Source organism: Sciurus carolinensis, chromosome 16 (assembly GCF_902686445.1).
Source record: "Sciurus carolinensis chromosome 16, mSciCar1.2, whole genome shotgun sequence".
Taxonomy (NCBI): domain Eukaryota; kingdom Metazoa; phylum Chordata; class Mammalia; order Rodentia; family Sciuridae; genus Sciurus; species Sciurus carolinensis.
In genome coordinates this window covers 47,462,449-47,469,784 of record NC_062228.1, presented here as the reverse complement: position 1 = coordinate 47,469,784, position 7,336 = coordinate 47,462,449, and the positions used below count along the sequence as shown (strand labels likewise).

At 53.1% G+C, this 7,336-nt stretch overlaps 1 pseudogene; it reads right to left on the bottom strand.

Annotated features, from left to right (window-relative positions):
- Positions 1-3,417: 3,417 nt before the first annotated feature.
- Positions 3,418-4,828, bottom strand: LOC124967192 (splicing factor U2AF 65 kDa subunit-like; annotated as a pseudogene).
- Positions 4,829-7,336: the final 2,508 nt, after the last annotated feature.

Genomic DNA, 7,336 nt, shown 5'->3' with positions numbered 1-7,336 from the left:
TCCCCATGTGGATTCAAAACTTTAAACTGATAAAATATTAGCCTTAGCACAGTTCTGACAACCACAGGTGTGAAAAGTGTGTGCTCAGAGGTTTGTCTGCTCCAACCCTTTCTACCCATTCCCATTGCTGTAGATGCCAAGCCTCTCAATTATTTCTTACTTATCCTTCTTGTATTTCTTTTTGCAGGGAGAATATTGGGTAGATGGGTGGATGGATGGATGAATGGATGAATGGATGGATGGATGGATGGATGGATGGATAGATGGAAGGATAGAGAGTACGATAGGTAGACAGATATCTAAGACTGGCATGATGGACATTCTGTTTTGCACTTGCATCTTCCTTCCTTGACATGCCATTTGACCCTGGTCATCATGGCACATCAGTGTGGGTCAGTTGTTCTCATTCTTGGGCAGCAGACTAGCACTGCATTGTAGGGATGTACCATAATTCATTCAAGTAGATCTCCCAGGCCTGGGCATTTTGGTAATTTCCAATACTTGATTACAAACACAGCTGTCCTGAGTGACCTGTGCTGGTAAACTTTCCTATTCTCAACACAGTTGCCTTCTGCAGGGGGCGGGACCGTGTGTTCTCCATCGGCTGCTGCGTATCCAAGGGTGCAGAGCCAGGCTGGATGGCATGGCTGCCCTTCTGCTCCTGGAGGTTGAAGCTCATCCACAGTAAATCACCCGAGCTCGCCATGCCTCAGTCTCCTCATGGCAAGTGGGCATGATAGATAGTCCTCCCTGAGCAGGGTCAACACGAGCATCACAGCAGCCAAGTGCATGGACTGCATGGTGCACAGTGCATCTGTGCTGACATGGAGGGCGTCTATCCTGGACTCTGAAAGCCACTGAGCTGCAGTTCACCAGTTTCCATGGTGTGGAGGCTACCGCATGGCTACATGGGTAATCGTTTCCACACAGTACAGCTGGAAAGAGACAGCGGGCTCTCCGGAGGTTGGGCAAGACAGCCTGGCACAGCCAAGCTGCCTCTGGGCCTGGCCTGCTCAGGAAAACCTTCCCCAGGTCCAAACACCCGGGCATTCTGCCAGGCCCTGCCCTCAAGCCCACCTTCCTGAGGGTGTCCAGTGCCAGATTCTTGGGAGCTTGGTCCCCAGGGATGTCTGAGCATATATATGTGTGTGTGTGTGTGTGTGTGTGTGTACCCCATGCTCTGGGCCCTGACTGAACAGCTGTGTGTGACCCCTGGGGACCCAGCCAAGACAGCATGCTTCTCAAATAATCTTCCTCCATCAAAGGCACTGTGCAGGGAGCTGTCTCTGTGTGGTAAGGCAGGAGAAAGGTCTACCCTGCTGACTCAGCACTGCCATTTCCTGCCCCAAACCCCCAGAATCCCCACACTGTGGCCCAACGAGAGCAGTCTACCCTTGGTCCACCAGTTCAGTTTTCTGTCACATCCTGTACTTTCCCTGAGGATTTTTCTGTTCTCCTGACCAGGACCAGTACCAACTGGCTCATAAGCACCAGAGCTCAGAAAGGTGGCCAGGCAGACTCCAATTCAGTTCAAAAACATAAAGAGGTGAAAACAGAGGGTTGGAAGGCCCACCGCCTGTGCTCACTGGAACAGATCTGGGCTGCAGTGGACACTGTATCTAAGTCTTTCCAGCTGTCCCCAAGGGGCCTCATGGGGGACAGATGGTGCCACACGTTGTGGGAAGTAAGCTCAGGAAGAAGTTCAGGCCCAGCGAATGCTCTGGACTTTCTCCCCAGGTTAATCAGGTGGAAAAGCCACTGGGGACCCAGGGGTGCTGCAGGAATCAGACCCCCAGGTGGAGGTCCTGGTGGACATGGCTGCACTTTGGAGTGTGGTCTCCAGGAGACCGGCCAACAGACATGCTCTCAGGGGTAGACTCTGGGCCCAGGAATAGAGCATCCCTGGTGGCTCCCAAAAGCCCAGCACTTCCAAGTCCAGTAAAAACAGAACCGAAGCAGCAGAGGACAGGCAGGTCCCAGATGGCCAGCAGGACAGGATGGACAGGCTGCTCCCTCTGGGCTGGGGCAGGGCCCTTGCCCTGCAAGCACCCTCAGCACCCAGAGCCTGAAGCCCTAGACTACATCCCAGTCTCCGTGGTTGGTTTGTAGGTAGAGAAGCAGCTTCAGGGCAGCACCCCCATGCTCATCTGCTCTTTTTACAGAGCCCAGGGCAACATGCTGGAGTGGCTGGGGTCAGGGGCATCCTCACCCCAGTTGCCCAACCCTGGGGCCTCTGCCCCAGGCCCTCTGTCTACCACTCACAGATGTGCAGTGGTCCCTGCAGAGCTATGCGGAGGATCCAGGACAGGAACATGTCGAGGCAGATTCTGAACTTCAACTGATTATCTCTTCTAGGAAGATTTTTTAGAAAATTTTTATTTAATAAAATAAAAGAAGGAAGGAAGGAAGGAGGGAAGGAGGGAAGGAGGGAAGGAGGGAAGGAAGAAAGACATCAACCTGGTTGCATTTGCGTTGGCAGCAGAGAAGTGCCTTCTGCATTTAGCTCCCCCAGAAGAATCTTCCAGATATGAGCCCTTGGGCAGTGGTTCAGTGCACAGCCTGGACTCACAACCAAGCTGAAGCCCTCCATCTACCACTCACAGATGTGCATGGCAGATCCCCAACTTGTGGGACCAAGGCACAGAAAGGGCTCGCTGTCACCTGCAAGAGGATGGCACATTCAAGACAACTGTGACTATTATGGGTTTCTTAATTTGTCCTCTTTGAAACAGATTGATTATATAAAATAGAGTTCCTGACTTGTAACTTTTTTTTTAAAATACAACCAAATGTTTAATGAGCAAATTCATCTTAGCAAATATGAAACAGTCACAGAGAGAAGGCGAGGGCCAGGGGCCACGGGACTTGGGGAGGGGGTCGGAGCGAGTCGGGAAAGGCCAAAGAGAAGCAACTACTTAAGAAACCAGGGAAACCAGGGCAGGGAACCGGGAGGACCAGAGGACAGGAGCTGTGGTCCTGAAAGGGGAGAGGGCAGGGCACGGAGGGTCGGACAACAAAATTCAAAATAGTTTGGCCATAAAATATAAGCACACTATGTTCCTACCATGGGGAAGGGGAGGAGAAAAGGGGTGTAAGGGAGAAAAGTCTGTTTTGGGAGGGGCTGTGGGGGTCCTACCTGCCCTGCTGTGCACCTGTCCCCATCCCAACCCCTGCCCTCTGGGTCTGTGTGGGTGCGTGTCTGTGTGGGCCTGTGTGCACTTCCCCAGTCCCTGCCCTGTCCTAACCTCCCAACCCCCCACCCCCCACCCTTAATTGCTGCCATTCCAGTGCTGCCGGCTGTCAGGCTATCATTCGGCTGTCACTCCTCTGCCCATCATCTTCAGAGGGAGGAAAGCGGGGGACAGGTGGGGAGAGAAGCCTCCAGCTAGCCCTGCCTCCACCCTCCCCAGGCCACCTCTACCAGAAGTCCCAGCGGTAGTAAGAGTCGGGGTCACAATATTTGTTGACAACCACTCTGTTGGGGAATTTGCAACCCATCAGGCCCTGCCTGGCTTTCTGGCAGTCAAATGCAGAGGTGAACTCCACAAAGATCTTTCCGCAGCTGGGGCCCTCGATGCCATCCACAGGCCGGGGACCTCGATGGACTTGACCAGACCGTACTTGCTGCACTCATCCCGCACATCCTCCACCATCTCCTCATACTCCCCATCATCCAGCAGCTCCTCTGGCAGCACCGTTGTCATGAGGCACAGGACCTCAGTAGGGTGGCCACCCATCTGCACCTGTGCGCTCATCAGGCCCGGCACCTGCAGTGTCACTGGGTCTGATCGATGGTGCTCAGTGTGTCATTCCTGGCTCCCACGCTCGCCCTCTGGATGAGCAGCTTTTTATCCCCCAGCTGCATCCCATTCAGCCCAGCAATGGCCTGATCTGTGACATTAATGTCCACGTACTCACAGAAGGCATAGCCCTTAGAGAGACCTGTGGCACTGTCCTTGACCAGGTTGAAGGCCTGAAGAGGCCCAAACGATGTCAATAGCTCTTTTACCTGGTCATCATTCAGGTGGTTAGGCAAGGCCCCAATGAATAGCCTGTGGGCAGAGTCAGGAGCACAGTGGACACAACTCCAGGCACATAGACAGAGGGATTCTCTGTCATGCCAGGCAGTGGCTGGTAGTCATGAGGCCTGTGGATCTTCAGTGACTGGTCCTGGAAGATGATGCCATCAAAGGCCAAGGCCTGGGTGGTCTCATCCACTGAGCAAAATGCCAAAACGGCAAAATTCTTGTCGTGGTTAATCTGCAAAGCCAAGACCCGGTTGCCAGGGGCCTGGGTTAGCACCCCAGGTGCATCTGGGCATTGAAGAAATCCATCATGGCCTCCTCAGTGATGCCAAGGGGGATGTTGCCCATGTAGAGGCGCTGGGCTTGTCTGTTCATCTGGCTCCCAACCATAGGCATTGGTGTTGGGGTCACAGCCAGACCATCAGGGGTCATGGTGGGGAGAAGGGCGGTAGCTGGAATCAGACCCACAGCTTGCACAGCCTTGTACTGCATTGGGGTGATGTGCTCAAAGCCAAGTGGTTGTACCTCCCAGTATTTACGAACCTCCTCCTTCTTCTCATTGCAGGGGAATGAATCAATCCACCGTGCTCCTCTATAGTACCTCTGGTCAAAGGTTTGCTTCGTCGTCTCCTGTCCCAAGAGGCACTGCGGCAGGTGCGGGTTGGGCCGGTCCCGGCTCAGCTTCTGCATTTGTGGTCCCGACTTGGGGAGCGGTCGTGGTTGCACTTCAGAGGGCAGTTCTCCTTGTCCCCTTCTTGTTTATTCTCATTGAGCTGCTGCTCCAGCTTGTCGAAGTCCCACATGCTGAGGCGGCCACGTAGGGCCTTGTGCGGCTCCCGAGCCTTGCCTTGCCGCCCGCCCGCTCTGGCCGGCTACTTCCACCACTGGCTTCGGCTCCTGCCTTGTAACTTTGTAATAATGCAAAACAACTCTACACTCGGCACTGTGTGCACATGCACATGTGGGAGCGCACACACACACATGCACGCACACTTTAGAAGGATATCGTTATCTCCACACCACACTCAGAGGCGCTGGTGATTTGGGTAGGAGTGCTTGCTGCTGCTTTCCCAGAGTGGAGTTGTGTGTCTGTGCACTTCGGCTGGTGTGCAGGGTCTCACTGGCAGCAGTGTGGCTTGCTGGCCTCCATGAGGCACAGGGGGCCTAGGGTGCTATTTGCCCACTTTTGCAGAGTGGCTTGTCTTACTGAGTCATGTGCGCTGATGGCTGGCTCTGCTCAGGGCCTCACTCCCTCACAAATCCCTGAATCTGCTACTTCTTTTGCCCAGTTCTCCTTATCCCCCTTGCGGGAAGAAAAACTCTGAAAAAGAAAAGTACTAGCATACAGATTTTTGTAGAAGAGGAAACACGGATGATTTGATAGAAAGCAGGTGTGGCGTGAAATATTCATGAGTGCGACTCGGCTCCCTGGCTTTTCCTATGCTGTGGAGGCCTGAAGCAAAGAACCTTGATGAGACAAACCCACAACAGACTCAAGAGGGCTGGAGCCCTGGGTCCTGAAGGTCTCTGGAACAGCTCAGTGCAGCATGGGTGGCAAGTCTCCATAAATATGAGCAGGAGAATCAATAAGATTGCCTTTCCCAGCCAGCTGTCAGGAAGCTGAGTAAGGAAGTGACCCTCCTCCTGGGCACGGTGTCCACCAAGTCTATCTGTCTAAATGACTCCCATCTGTCCTTCTATCTCTGCTTGAGAAAATTGCCATCATTCTCTGATGAAGCCAACGACAGTGGCGCGCTAGGTTCTCTTCTGCACAGGCTGCATCCATCTGGGAGAGCACTAGGTGTGCACAGGGTGACAAGGAGCGGCCCACAGGCCAGGTCCGCCCACACCACAGCACAGATGCTCAGGAATCAGCACCTGAACCCTGGACTGGAAAACAAAAACAGCACCAACTGGGTCATCCAATCAGGGTGCCCTTGCAGTACCCACTGTGGACGGGCACAGCCAGTAAATGGTACAGGAAGCCCTGGCTGCCCTCCTGGGCTTACAGTCTAGCGGAGAGGAGACAGGACGTCAGAAATCAGATACAATGCACCATACGATCAGAACACACTCTGAATAGAGACAAAACTACCAGGAAGCCAGCAGAATGGAGGGTCTCTGGCCATCAGGCAGTGTGGTGTGGAGAGAGGCCATAGGCTGGAGCCACCAACAGGCCTGCTGGGTCTTGACTCCACCCCTACCAGGGAAGTCTCTCACTCTCTAAATGCTCTTTTCCTTGGCTGTACACCAGGCATGATGGTACTTACCCCAGAACACTGCTGTAAGAAGGACAGATGCACCCCTGGGGCCAGGTTGCCAGAGCAGGGATTGTCTCCCCAGCGGCAGCTGTCTGGGGTGTCCCCAAAACCCAGGAGAGCTCCAAAGTGCCAGGTCTGGTTGCTAGGCCAGGACCCCTGTGGGCACGTGGGGTACTTGTAGGAACTCCATGGGAAGAGGGCCTGTGCCCTGTGGAGGTGGGAAAGTTCTGGGGAAAAACAGTTTCCAGGAGCAGAGACGGCCTCACTCTCCTCATTCGACGTCTGCCCGGGGTGGGAGAAACTTCCTCAGCTCATTGAAACCCCGGTTGGTTCTGTTCCCTGGGAAGCTGTTCACACCCCTGGCTTGCTACCTGACATGAACCCCTGGAGCTGCTGGCCAACGCAGGTCTCCCTGTGCTATGCCCCCTGGAGGCAGAGACTGCTCCTAGTCACTCAGAGCTGTCCCAGTGTCACGTGGTGGCTGGTCACTCTATGTGCCTGATTGACAGATGGAGGGATGCTGAAAAGAATTAAGTGCCATGTGTGGGTAAGAACAGACCAGAGTGGGAGTTTGGTAGGCAAAGACGCCCCCCCTCTTAGGTGAGAGTCCTGCTGGATTCCCTGCTGGTCAGCACATTAAAAAAACGGTTATCTGATAAACATCATGAACTGAATTTATGTTAAAATAGGCGTATATATGGATTAGAATGCAAAAGGAATGTGCCTTTTAAAGCAAGAAATAAGATTTCAGAATAAGTTATTGTCACAAGATGCTGCTTTTGTCCAAGTAGGGCTGGGGTTGTGGCTCAGTGGTAGTGCACTCACCTGGCATGCATGAGGCTCCAGGTTTGATCCTCAGCACCATATAAAAAATAAAATAAAGCTATTGTGTCTGCCAACAATTTTAAAAAATCCAAGTATAGGCACATACTCTTCTCTGTATATTCACTGAATTACTAAATGATGTAGGTTTAAATCCACCACCTTACTATTTGTTTTCTGTACCACTGAGCTACATCTCCAGTCCTTTTTAGTTTTTATTTTGATACA